Source organism: Mustela erminea, chromosome 6, assembly GCF_009829155.1.
Source record: "Mustela erminea isolate mMusErm1 chromosome 6, mMusErm1.Pri, whole genome shotgun sequence".
Lineage (NCBI taxonomy): Eukaryota > Metazoa > Chordata > Mammalia > Carnivora > Mustelidae > Mustela > Mustela erminea.
Window position 1 is genome coordinate 144,972,311 of NC_045619.1, and position 14,387 is coordinate 144,986,697.

General features: G+C 49.9%; 1 protein-coding gene across 4 annotated transcripts in view; it reads right to left on the reverse strand.

The window, feature by feature from the left end:
• ZMYND11 (zinc finger MYND-type containing 11) overlaps window positions 1–11,985 on the reverse strand; it is a 118,442-nt gene extending 106,457 nt beyond the window's left edge. The window contains exon 1 of one of the 4 annotated variants that reach the window (XM_032349904.1): window positions 11,893–11,985. The gene's annotated coding sequence lies outside the window, so the exon portion shown is untranslated. Of the gene's footprint in view, window positions 1–11,487; window positions 11,605–11,787; window positions 11,872–11,892 lie in introns of those variants that run through there. The other 3 variants (XM_032349905.1, XM_032349906.1, XM_032349903.1) reach the window with 3 other exon arrangements.
• Between the last annotated feature and the right edge of the window lie 2,402 nt (window positions 11,986–14,387).

Consider the following 14,387-nt stretch of genomic DNA (forward strand, 5'->3'; position numbering starts at 1 on the left):
CAAGTGCAAACACTGTATCCTGTCAATCTGCTTAAGACTGCCAAGGAGGCCAAACATGTTTTCAAGTTTGTTTTTTTGGTTTTTTTGTTTTTTTAATGTGTTACCCTCTTATACACAAGTGCTGCTCTGTGTTCTCTATCTTTAAAGTCAGAAAACTAGAAGGGAAAAGTATCTAATTAACAGAAGTCAAAATAAGAGCAAATTTCTCATACTTCACGTGTAGCTGTGAAGTTTCGGATGAACTAAAAGATACAAACACGAAAATCAGCACGGATTCTCATTATGTGCAGATCGCACGTTTGTGAATTCACCTGCTTGCTAAAATCCAGGCCATCGCTTGGGACAGGACACGGTGCCGGCTGTGTCCCAGCTGCAGGGGAACCTTGGGCTGCCTCTCTTCCCGCTCACTGTCAACACTGTCTTTCTGCAGGCGACCTACTGCCACATTTTTCGCATTTCTGTGCTGCATGCTGGTGATCTCCTGGTGTGAATGGGCCCAGCGCGGTGCTGAAATGCCATGCTGAGCCCAGCAGCCCGCGGTGGTCTCACGGGTGTCAAGCCCGCATAGTTCAGGCACCGGGTTTTGGTTACCGGGCCTTCACCCAGGACCAGGGAGAAGATGCACCCATTTGTGCCTGAAGCCAGTCTGGAAAGTGCTAAAGGAACTTCTACAGTCCACAGAAGATGGAAATGCAGCAACATTCGTGGACCCAGAGAGGATAACAGATCAAAAAGTGTCGTGGACAGCACCGTTCGGAGGCTGCCAGCCAGGGCGGTCTACAATCCCGGCACCTGCGGTGGGGACAACACCGACTCCTCCTCAGCCAGTGCTGGCTGGCTGGTGGGTTTCAAAAAGGGACACGCAGCCCTAAAAGGTTAAATCTGCAGGCAATTTTATGCAATTAAAGGGTTACGGAGAACACATTTTCAGCACTGAGACTGGCTTTTTTACAGAGATTTTAGCTAATGGCCCTGTAGCATGGAAACGGCATTTTGGGTCACTAAGATGTGACCAGAGGGCTGGCAGGAACATAAGCCAGTATTTCCCCCAGAGGCAAAGGGTCCCGTTTGGGGAATTCAGTGTTTGCGGCGACCAGACAGCACACAGGACTATGGTGAAGAGAAATAATCAACTGTAATAAAATGTCATCTTTACTTTTGAAATGCTTTAAATAGTCATTTTTATGACTTTGTAACGCAAACAGTGAAGGCTGGATCTGAAGAAAAGCAAAGCGTCCACTGTATCTGCAGGCAGACAGGCCCAGGGCGGAGGTGCCGTGGGCAGAAGGCACACGGCTCCACCACGTGTGCTCCTCTCAGGACCTCCCGCTCATCCGGGAAAATGACACGATCACGGTCTTTCAGGAACTTAAAAATCTACGAATTAGGGCACACGATGTTTGTGCTGGAAATCACCGCCAAGTGGCCCCTCATTTATTACACGGCGACACACCAGCCCGCGCGAAGTCCACCAGAAGGGTTAATTTCTCGCATTTTTTTTGAAAGAGGATTTGTCATAACTTGCAGACTGTGTCCTGGCAAACGTGAAGCTTGAATAAGGACAAATCAGCATTCTGTCTTCAGAACCGACGGAAGTAGATGTGAGCAGCATGATGGGGACGTCTGACCTCCGAGAAGGACTGAGTAACACACAGTCCGCACGTGTTTCCTGTACGGTCTTCGAGGAACGGATGCGGTACACGCATCAGCGTGTGCACCGGCTGTGAAAACGTATTAACTCTTTGATGACACAGGGAAGCGACCGGAACCTTGCCCAACTCCCACGGCACAGTGTATGGCAACGCAGACACTGACAAAGCCTGCCAACAAACCTGGCACTTCCCACAGCTAAACTGCCAAACTCCTGTTACTTTAATACAATGTCTGTTTCTAAAGTACTTCAAGTTTTAATTTGGTTACAATGTGTTTCCTGTAATCTCGAGAAAACGGCAGGAGAAGGCGTGGTCTCGTTACATTTCCCCGATGTGTGCTGACCGCCTGGGCTGCTGTGTCTGGAAGGACATGCGGAGGGCAGGACTGTCTGCAGAGCCCAGGCACAGACGCCCCGCACAGGCGCTCTCTCGCTCAGGCAAGTCCGCCGCGCTGGGCAGTAGAAGATGAGTAGACGGGAGCGATCAGGAGGATCTGGGGCCACACGAGTGTGCGGCACCTCCGCCGCGCAGGCAGCAAGGCCAGAAAGCAGGTTCTCGCCTACCCTCGCCACCACGCAGGGATTTCACTTAGGGCTCCCAGGCCTGGAACCTGGAAGATGACCCCAGGGGAGCGCTTCAGTAACAAGCAATACAAGAACTAGCAGAGGCCAAAGCAGCTGAACGGAGGGGACAGATCACCGAGGGTCGGCAGTAAGGTGCAGAAGATGAAACTCGGCCAAGAACAAAAATGCCCAGAGACAATACATTCTGAGCTGACGCCAGCACTGGAGGTGGATGCCCAAGCAAACGTTACAGTGTTAAAATACAACCAGTCCTACTGGCACATTAAAAAACACATCACTAGGGTGCCTGGGTGGCTCAGTGGGTTAAGTGTCGGCCTCGGGCTCAGGTCAGGACCTGGAGTCCTGGGATCGAGTCCCGCATCAGGCTCCCAGCTCCATGGGGAACCTGCTTCTCCCGCTGACCTGCTCTCTCTTTCTCTCTCTTTCAAATAAATAAATAAAATCTTAAAAAAATAAAATAAAATAAATCACTATTGAAAGGGTCAACAGAATTACCGGCTGAAGTAAGTTTTACACTGGGGCCAGCAGGAGAGAGCAGACTCCAGAACAGCCCGCGGGCCAGGTGATCAGATCCCCAGCAGGAAGAGGGGAGGGTTCCCGGCGACCTCCACTCCCTGCTCAAGGGTCCAGGCCACGGCACAGGGAAGAGGCCCCAAGCAGAGCCAGTGGCTGCCCAGCGGCAGGAGGCCAGCATTCAGGTCAGCATTTCATTTGGCAGAATTCAAACTTCTCTCCACGGCTCCCCGTAAGTCAACTTCCTGTGACCCTATTATCTCCAGTACTGAGACCCCTTCTAGGAAATGGAACCTTGACTTACGAACAAATACCACCTCCTACTGCTGACGCCCACCCACTGCTTCCCATGCTGCTCTTCACGGTGAACTTCCCAAGAACACTCCATGTAGGGGCCCTTGGCGGGGCTCAGTCAGTGAAGCGTCTGCCTTCAGCTCAGGTCATGATCCCAGGGCCTGGGGGCTCCACACTCAGCAAGAGTCTGCTTCTTCCTCTCCCACTGCCCCCTCCCCTACTCGTGCTCTAATAAATAGAATCTTAAAAAAAAAAAAAAAAGCCACTCCATGTAAAATGCAATTTAAACAGCGGGAAGTCCTACAGCTTTCGAATATATCTAATAATCTAAAACCCAGACTACTGTGTACAGGTTAGAAAATGTGAGGACACAGTGTAAAAGCTGTGTTTGTCACATGAGGGACAAGTAGAAAAAGCCAGAGGACCGACAGCAGCAGGAGACAAAGTGTGGACGGGGCTGTGCCGGCACTGGCAACCAGCACAGGCGGAGGCTGCCCGGGCCACTGCCTCCCCTATCAAGCCCGCGAGCTACACATCCTGGCTTCTGCGGAACCAACTACCGGGAGACGGCCCAGCTTGGAACTGGCCTAGTGGTTGCTCAACTTAAGTCATCTGAAAGTAACAGAGACTGAACGCTGCACCCAGTAACCCTCAGAAAATAAAATTTAGGGGCACCTGCGTGGCTCAGTGGGTTAAAGCCTCTGCCTTCGGCTCAGGTCATGATCTCAGGGTCCTGGGATCGAGCCCCGCATCGGGATCTCTGCTTGGCAGGGAGCCTGCTTCCCCCTCTCTCTGCCTGCTCTGTGCTGAATTGTGCTCTCTGTCAAATAAATAAATAAATAAATAAATAAGAAAAAGAAAAGAAAATTTAACTTTCTAATGACTCGAACCAAAGTTTCTTATCTGAAACAATCCAACATGAATACACATCACAAGCAGAGGCTTCCTAAGATTATGTGTATCTAGAATTTAGGTGTGCAGAAGAGTAAAAGAAGGCATTTCAAAATAAAAGACAACAGTATTTTTATGTTATATATTAAATGTGATTTTTTTTAAACATAAGAAATGTTAAATTACAAGTCCAAAAGAAAGAGGTGCCCGGGGGGCCCAGTCAGTTCACCGTCCAACTCCTGATCCCGGCTTCGGTCACGGTCCTGGGGTCCTGGGACAGAGCCTGCATCAGGCTCCCAGCTCAGCGCAGAGTCTACTTTAGTACTCTCTGCCCCTCCCACTCATGCTGTCTCTCTCGAAAATAAAAAAAAAAATCTTAAAAAAAAAAAAAAGTACAAAAGAGAAATGAATCACCTTGAACGTTAGATCCTCCATAATCTAAAAAGACACCACCGCTAATGATTAGTAAAATGCCTGAAAAATCCTTTAAATGCCATATCAGCGGAAATCGCAAATAAATTAATCTCAGTTGTTCCTACTGGAAGGACGGAGCAGTGAAAGTAGATGCGCAACCGCAGACTCAGGATGTGTTCTCCCAGATACCATTCCTCAGGTGCTCAGAGACAGAAAAACCACCAACAGGCAGATAAATCAAGAACCTACAAGAAGCCTGAGAACTTCACAATAGGTTTTGAGATGAGACAGTTTCCCCACCCAGAGCCTTCGCCGTGTCTACCCTCCATTAAAAACTTCTTAAAAATCTTGCCACAACTATTAAATCAGAAAACCGGACTTAACACCCCATCCCAGCATCCCTTCGGAGGAGCAGCAGGGGTCCGGGTCCGAGCGCTACAGCTCACTTCGTCTCTCTCCGCCGTACGCCACTCACATTCGTTTATTTTAGGGAACAGGAAACACCTACTGAACTCTGAAGCCTCAGCACTCAGAGCTACTTTCAAGAAATCAGCTACTTCCACCCAAGCTGAACTCACTCAGCAAAAAGAATGCTAAAAGCTTCCTCAAGACAATGCCCTCCCCTAATTCAGCAACAACACTCCAGGGCTGGACTTTATCCTGAAAATGCTCCCCTTTCTCTTGTATACCTGAGGATCAAGATGGAGACCGTAGGTTCCCCAACACCTGTGCCAAGTTCCCTTCACTGCGGGCTGCCCAGAGTAGCCGTAGGACAAAGAGCCGACCACCAAGGCTTGCTGCCCTTAGATCGCGAGCTGTTGTTACCAGGGAAACGACAGTAGGAACTCTGCATTTGGATGATCTGACAGGAGGTACCTAGGACTCCTCTCTTCCCACCTCCTAGTTCTTGCAAGGAGAGCAGACATAGTTACATTCTTTTACTACTCTGTGCTCTGGCAGCATTATAAATGCACACTGGAGGACGCAGATACATCAGTACAAAGACCCGGTAGCTGCTGGGTTTGAGGGAAACAGCAGCCAAGTAAAATACAGGCGTGCTAGCCGTGCACCTGAACTCAAAACCCACTTGATCAGGTATTTATTCGGTGCGACCTCCCGCACCGCTCACTGAACCCTCTGGTCCATGGTCTTGTAAACTATAGATACTCACAACTGTTGTAACAACGTAACTCATCCCATCATCTTACCGCAGTAATAGTCCCCTCATGGGGCTGTTGCAAAAATTAAAGCAAGAACACAACTGCCGGGTAGAGCAGGTGCTCACTGACACCTGCCCCTTTTTCTTAAGATTTTACTTTTTTGAGAGAGAGAGAGCGCACTCGCGCATATGAGCTCGCACAACCAGGGGGAAGGGCTGAGGGAGAGAGAGTCCCCACCAAGCAGAGAGCCTGATGCAGGGCTTGATCCCAGGACCTGAGACCACGACCTAAGATAAAGGCAGACGTTTAACCCACTGAGCTACCCAGGCGCCCCACTAAGTGACCCCTTTTTAAAAAAATTGTACTGCCTCAAACAAGATGTTTACAAAGAAACCCAGCTTTCTGGAACTGCTTCTCAGGCAAGCTTCTCAAGGGACCTAATATGGATACAAGTTAAAATGTACTTATGACAGATTCTCTTCCTATAAATGACAGTATCTTCCTGGTTTTAAAAAACTTAGCATTTTTTATTACCAACTGTGAGAATTAGTATTAGGAGACAAGCTCTCAACATATCCATTAAAAATTTTATGCATATATTTCTTTTGTGTTTACACAATAAATACCTAAGTAGTGAAGAAGATTCTTCTCTCTTTATATTTTAGATTTGCTTAACATATAAGTTAAACTGAGAAAATATTAAAAATCTTAAGTGGGTCTACATGTCACTTAAATGTTTAGATAACATCTGGACATAAAAAATTATTAATCACAATAAAGTTGTTTTTAGTAGCAAGCTTAATAAAATCACAAAGTGACTAATCAGAATAAATTTGAAATCAGTGTTAAGGGGCATCTGGGTGATTTAACCAATTAACGGTCTGACCTGATTTCAGCTCAGGTCATGATCTCAGGGTCCTGAGATCTACCCCCCGACCCTCATGCTGAGCAGGGAGTCTGCCTGTCTCTCGACCCCTCTCTCCCACTGCCCTTCCTTCCCACTGTACTCTCTCTCTCTAAAATGAACAGATTTTAAAAAAGAAAAAAAATCAGTGTAAACCCTCAAAAGTATTCATGATTTAAAAGCAATATAGTGTAACTCACACACACTGTCCCACGGCACTTGCACACTTTCTTCTGCCACACTCCCTTGTTTCAGTAACTGTTAACTGGCAAGTGTCTCGTACACAGTAGTTTCTATAAATAACAATGTTTAATGAATGAACTCAAGGTATTAAAACATACTGTACCTAGTAAAAGAAAACACAATACTTTAAGGTAATCTTATGCATCAGTAATTACAGAGTAACGAATGACAAAAGCATTGATTTAAAACAAAACTAGTTAATGTACTACAAATATTATTCAGTTTCCAAAATAAATAAAACACCACACAAGTTTTCATCAATACACAGCTTTCCAACATAACAGGATCTGCTAATCAGACTTCTCTCATCTGAACAGACAAGCCATATGATGTCTTTAAAATGTGGATTTAACAGTATTCCATTAATTTAATTTCATGTAAAGTTAGGCAAATATTTAGCCTTTTAGCTATCAAAAAGAAAATATCATTAAAAAGTACAATGAAAGATTAGTTAAATGTCTAAATATTTCCTAGTTCCACAAAGATATTTACTTCAATTTTACAAATTTAAGTATCTATATCTAACAATTTCCTAAATGTCCCTACCAATACATAATGAACTACACAATTTTTTTTAATGTCCAATATACAGACTATTTGCCCTTGTAAATGACTTGGCACATTAGGTATTATACAGCATTTTCACAATAAAACTAAGTAACTTCTTAAGAATTTTCTGAGTAGAAAATTATTAACAGGCACACATAGTGCAATGAGGTTTTCCCTTAAGGTGGTACAAGGTGTGTAAAATACTACAGCTAAGGGCGCCTGGGGGGCTCAGTGGGTTAAGCCTCTGCCTTTGGCTCAGGTCACGATCTCAGGGTCCTGAGATCGAGTCCCATATCGGGCTCTCTGCTCAGCGGGGAGTCAGCTTCACCCTCTCTCTCTCTGCCTGCCTCTCTGCCTATTTGTGATTTGTCAAATAAATATATAAAATCTTAAAAAATAATACTATAGCTAAGAGTTGATTATTAAAAAAACAAAAACAAAACATACTCTTGGATTTTAGACTTATTTTTATGTCCATCCCATTAAACTTTGTTTCTATCACTTTACCTCCTATCAGAGGACTCTTCAAACTCTTAGGTTCTACAGAGCAAGTTCTATCACAAAGCTACTAGCCGGTGCACTTCGCAGAGTGTGTGTCCGGATGGAGGTGTGCGGGGAGGGGGGGTCTTCCACAACTCAAAGGAAGAATGCTGTGCTCTTAAGATGATGACGCGCAGGGTTCCTAACAGTGCAACAGCATATGTGAAGAGCTTTGCACAATGGCGAAGAGCCGGTGCACATACACTATGTGGTACACATTTATGTTACTAACTCCTGAATACCAAAACGTTTCAAAAAACCAAGACCAAAGGACAGACCACTGAAGAAACAGAGGACTTTCAGATCACTACCAATCTCCACATAATCACTGCACCGGAGCAGATTTAAGTCGTTCTGAAATTTTAACAATGCCACTGCAAAAAAGTAACTCAAAGTTGTTGTGCAAGAAATACAGGTAGAAATTAAACTCAAACCCGTTATTTTTTGTCAAAATTCCTAGAAAAATCATTGGTGAGGGATTATGAATTTTACAATGATCAAAATAAGGGGACAAGCAGTGATTCCTTTTTCAGAAAGTCTTCCTGCTTAAGTAAATGCAAAACATAGAACCTGATGACAAAGTGGGAAAAGAGAAGATTCGCTGATACCCAATGGTAAAATAAGAACTCTTACACTACCCGCTTCAGTTACCCAGACTCTTCATCAAGATCCCAGGTCATGATCGGTGGGCGCGGGGCCCCGGGGGAAGGAGGAAGAGAGACCGGGTGCTACAAAGTAGGGAGTTTAAGTCTTACAAAATGAAAAGAGCTCCAGAGACGGATGCTGATGATTTCTGCAGAGCAGTGTGAACTTACTGAATACCACGAGACAATACATTTTAGAATTAAAACTGTAAATGTTGTTACATGTATTTTACCCATAAAGAGAATAAAAGCAAAAAAAGTAATGACAAAAAGATCCTAAAAACTGCTTCCAGTAAATAAGTCTGGAGGAATGTAACAAATGCTTATTTTCTAACTCCGGGATAAGGAACGTGAACACACGGAGGAGTCAGAGGTATGCTCCGACACACACTAATTAGTAACCAAGGCACGCATAAGCATTCCATGCTGCAATTTCAGAGGGCCGCTCCTTTCCACGCACGTTTCAATCATCAACCCAAATGAATCGGATTCAACGGAACCGAATCAGTCTAATAGTGACCCATGCATCCATAGCCCTATGAAGTTGGTAGTTACTGTCCTTGTTTTCCAGATAGGACACGGAGACCAGGCACGGGGAGCTTAAGTAATCTGCCGCTGTGCCTTTGCTGGTGAATGACAGGGAAGAGACTCAGACCTAAGCCGTCCGTCTTCCAAGTCATTTGCTATGTGCTCCCTCTCTAATCTAAAGGACAAAAAAAATCGAATCACCCTGTTTTAAAAAAGTCAGTGTTAAGTGCAAGTTAAGGTTTCCAAACAGTGAAAAGTTTTTAACTACCATAAGGTCAAGTCTGACCCTTGACTCGATTTCCCCCCCAGATACGACCTCTTTGCTTAAATGATGTCTCCCATCAAAATTCAGCGGAAGGAAGGTAAAGGTAGGGAGAGAACACAGGACAACCAGAGGTTTACCTCTTGAGGCATTATTAGGACAGCAAGTGATACCTCTAACACAAATGCTAAAATTCTTCATTTCGATTCATGTCTCAAATATGCCAAAGGGTATAAGTGTCTCTATTACGCACGATTTTGAACCACCCCTGAAGGAAAGGGGGCAGAATTACAAAAGGGTTAGAGTTGACAGAAACACGTGTCAGTTCAAGGAAACACCCGAGCAAAAGGACATCCAAAGCCCTGATAGAACCATGTCCCGGGAATACTCAGGGTGAGCTCCGGAGCGAACGTTAGCATGTCCAGTGATGTTTCTTTGTAAAGCAACTACAAATGTGTGTATTTAAACACCTTATAACCGGTAACTGCAAAAATGAATTGCCCACTTTACAGAATGTAAAAGGGAGTCTCAGTTTTCACCTGCACAACATCTACGGGCAAAAGTACCATGTGAAAGACAGAGACCCTGTTAACCGCAGGTAGAGTTTTTAAGCAAGGATAACAACCCGTATTCATTCTGTCACAATCACATCCCACATCTTCTGGTCTTGGATTCTCCAGCCTAGCCATCTTATAGAGAGTCTCCCAAAATAATCCGCGTAACCTGCGGCAGTCGGCCAAAGACGCGGACAGTAACACGCCTCAACACAAATTCGTAGTCCAGCTCCTTACTGTACAAATGAGAACTCAGAAAAATCACAAAGGTGACCTTGCTTCCCAAAAAGCACTGAAACTTTCTGAAGCACCAGCAAGACTGTCTCCCTGCTAACTTCCAACCGTGAATTAGAATCGAGGACCACCCCCCCGGACCTGAAAAGGTTCCGCATCCCACGATTAGCAGCTACAACTACTCCGTGTCTCAGCTGAAACGAAAACAAGTTAGCGTTTCACTTTCTGCTTTTCAACACTGTTTTCCAGCAGGCTGGGGGGGGGGGGGATGCGGGGCACCCAAGCACCCAGGACCCAAACCTCGGGGGAGCCCAATGGCCGCTCCAGCGCGCTGGCCGCCGCCCCCGCACTGGCCTCCTGGCACCTGCGAGGCGCCCCCCGGACCCCCCGGACCCCAGCCGCCCCCGGGCCCCGCGCGCACCGCCAGCGGCCGTGCACGTGGAAGCGGGGGGCCCGGGCCTGCCCAGGAGCCCCGCGGCCGCGGCCCCGCCGCTCCGCTCCGCTCCGCACCGCGCGCCGAGGCCCCGCGAGGACCTGTTGAGGAGGCGCAGGCCGCGCCGCCGCCGAGCCCGGCCCCAGGGGACGCGCAACGGGCCCCGCCTGGGTGCCCGCGGACCGCCCTGCCCGGCCGCGGCCGCCGCCCTCCCACAGCGAGCCACGCCGGCGCCCGCGCCCCCGCCCTCCCCCACTCACAGGGCCGCGTTCCGGCGGACCCCGACCCGCGGGCCCCAGGCCTGGCCGCGCGGGAAGGGCCGGCCCGGCGGGCGGCGCTCACGCGACTCCCCGGCTTCCGGCCCGAGCAGGCCCCGCGCGGTCCTCGTCCTCCGCCGCCGCCGCCTCCGGCCCGCCCCTCCCGGGCCCGCCGCGGGCGAGGGGGCGCGGGCGGGACCCCCGCAGGCCCCGCCGCCCCCGCGCGCCGACACAAAGCCCGGCGGGCCGCGCGGGGCGGCTGGCGGGAGGGCGGGCGGCGAGCGCACCGCGCCGGCGGCCGGAGACGCTGCAGCCGGGCCGGGCTCCACAAAGCGACGGCGCCGCCGTTCGGACGCCCCCGCCCGCGCCCCGCGCCCGCCGCGGCCGAGTCTCCCACCATTATGCTCCGGTCCTCGCCGCCGCCGCCGCCGCCGCCGCCGCGCCCGGCCCTCCCCCTCCGCGCCCGGCCCCGCCGCCGCGCCGCCTCCTTCCCGCCGCCGCCGCCGCCGCCGCCCGGGCCCAGGCCTGCGGGGCGCGCGGGGGGAGGGCGCTCCCCGCCTCCCGGCCTCCGCGCCGCCTCCCCGCCTCCCGGCCCCCTCCGCGGGCTCCCCGGCGGCGCCCCCGCGGGCCCGGCCTCCGCTCCGGCCCCCCGCCCCGCCCGGCCCGGCCCCCGCCCGGACGCCCCGGCTCCCCGCCGCCCTCCCCGGCTCCGCGCTTCAGGGGCGCCATGTTGACAACCCGAGACCCGCGCGCGCCCGCCCGGGAGGGAGGGAAGGCGGTGGCCCGGCTGCCGGCCGGGGGCGCGGGGGGCCGGGCGCCGCCCGCACTTACGGGGTCTCCGCGCCGCGCGGCAGGCCCGGGGCCCGGGGCGGGAAGTTGGGCCGCCGCCGCCGCCGCCGCCGGGGAAAGTTTGCGTCCTGCGAGGCCGCGGCGCCGCTCACATGGCGGTGTGTGCGCGGGGCGGCCGCTCGCCCGGCCCGGCCTCCTGCACCTCCGCCCGCCCGCCCGCCCCCGGACTTTATTGTGTGGCCGGGCCGGCGGCGCCGCGGGCGCGGGGTGCGGGCGCGGGGTGCGGGCCGCGGGCTCCGGCTCCCTCCCGGCCGGGCCGGCGCCGCGCACGCCCACACCCACCTTCCCTCCGTCCTGTCCTCGGCGCCCGACTCCGAATCGGCTTCAGCATATTCCTACATCCGCACACATGCACCCGATAGCGGCACACACGTGAAGGCTACGTACGTGCGGGCGCGCGGGAGCCGGGAGCCGAGCGCACAAAGCTCCCGGCGCTCGCAGCATCGTCGGGCTCGGACCTGCGGGGCCGGGGGCGATGCGGGCCCACGTCCGCTCCGGGTGGGCCGGGCCCCGCGCCGCCGTGCGCCCGCCGAGCTGCCGCGCCCGGGCGGCCGTCAGGGTGCGGGTGAGCAGAACCGGGAACCGGCTTGGGAGGTCTCGTTACTGCGGTCGTCAGAGAGAACGGCAGGGAGGCGCCAGGCTCCCCGGCTCAAGCACGCACACGCGGGGCCGCCAGGATTACGGGACCGCCCAGGATCCGCTGGGCAGAAGCAGCACAAATCTGTGCAAGGAGAAACGGCTTCTCTCGTTTTCGTTGGTAGCTGTGCATCTAGCGAGAGAACATCCCGACGTACGGTTGACTAAGCCTCAGCGACAGGCGGACGGGTATGGACAGACGTCACGTATTTTCCCTGATGACCTTTCTCCACTGGGGGTTCGGGAGGAAGACCAGTCAACCCAGATTTCTTACTCTGGTTCTCCTTGGGCATAAGCGCCTGAAAATCACTGGGAAGAGACTGTGCAGGAAATCTTGGGATTCCAATCCAGCCGCTCTGTAAGAGGGAGAATTTAGAAACGGGCACTACTTGCACAGGTGTTCTGTGATGCACCCCAGTCCAGAAAACAACCTTTCAACGCAGCCCTGCTTCTGATACATCTCAGAGAGTTTTTGGTTAGACCAAGACATGTCGCGAAATAATGTTGTCATTTTACACATAAATATGTCATTAAAATACAACAGATGGGTGAAAAGGTGTCAGAAAAAACCAAGCCCTACCTGGTTTGATTGCTGGACCAGGAATTCTAGCAATGAACAGCTTTAAGTAAATTACCTTTTCTTTTTTTAAATGAAGTCATCTATAAAATATAAGACCCTATGGTTCTGTGTATTTCATGGAGGCTGCTCAAGTAAGACAAATTCATGTAAGTATAAAAGGAAGCTTACCTTTTGGAAAGAAGTGACCGCATAACTCCACATTTTTCTCCAATTCATTGTACGGGCATCATCTCAATGTTTGTACCCAGACACTATCTCTCATTCTATCTAATGTAAGTTAGTTTATTCCCGGACTTCCTATTTGTTTTGCCTAGAATTTAGCCCTTGGTTCCATTTTACCTCCAGAACAGGTTTATTTACCTCATTTCCTTAGCTTGGTGAATATGAAGGGGGGATGTGGTCTGAGCCAGTGGTTTGGGGCCAACAACTTGGGGTGTAGAGTTGGGGAAGGCCCAGAAGACCAAAACAGTTACTTCCATACAACTCAGGTTATAGCATGAAATTACCTGCAAGAGAAGGCAAGTGTATCAGAGAAAAGGAAAAGTGGTGGGGCACGAAGTGTACTTTGCATCAATGGGCACATGTTTCAAAGACTTAGCACCACCCAACAAAGGACCCACAACAGCCCTAGTTCTTTCCAGACTCCACCAGCATTTTCTACACGGAACCTAATGCTTGGCTTGATCAGCAGACTACTTTTTCCAGTTTCTGCTTTAAGAGGTATTATTTACATAGAAAAAACATGAATTATCTCACAAATTGATATGGAAAATACGTCTCTTTAAAAAATAAATTATGGGGCACCTGGGTGGCTCAGTGGGTTAAAGCCTCTGCCTTCGGCTAGGCTCAGGTCATGATCCCAGAGTCCTGGGATCCAGCTGGCACCCAGCATCCACATCGCATCTCGCTCTCTGCTCAGCCGGGAGCCTGCCTGCTCCCCACTCCCGCCTCTCTGCCTACATGTGATCTCTGTCAAAGAAATAAATAAAATCTTCAAAAAAAATAATAAATTACATCCTTACCTTACACTGAGAAGAACCCAATGACCTAAATATTGTAAAAACTAAAAATCATTTTCCAATAGTTAGAAGAAATTGTGGGTGGATAGTTGTAATAATGGAGGTGGAGAAGACCATCCTAAGAGCAAAAGCAATGGTTTTTATCACAAAAGGTAAGAGTGATAACTTTGGCTGTATAAAAATATATGAATCCTGTAAGTCAAAACCAGATACAGACCGAATTTAAAATATGCCCTTTGGTGTTACAACTTTGACCCTTTATAAAGAGGGGTCTTCTAACACCCTCCCTCCTGCTTTGTTCACATGTGAGGATCAATTCAGGTGTCTTGGGACTGGTGGAGAGGGATACTTCACAGTTACAGTGCTGGGGACTCCCTTGTGTTTCTGGTTTGCTAGTATGTAGCAATGTGTTCAGGCAGGTGCTACAGAAATGCGTTGCTTTTATTCTGCCCTTGCTATTATGTTTCATGTTACCTTCTTGTTTTTGCATTAAAGATTGACTTGAGAACATAGTCTTAAGTATGTAATGCAGAATAAGTATGAAAAAGCTTCAGGAATGCAGATAAACAGCATATTATAGAGAAAGTGGTAAATAGAAAGTGTTACATTGTATCACCTTAAGTGAAATAAACAAGTGAAGTAAACAG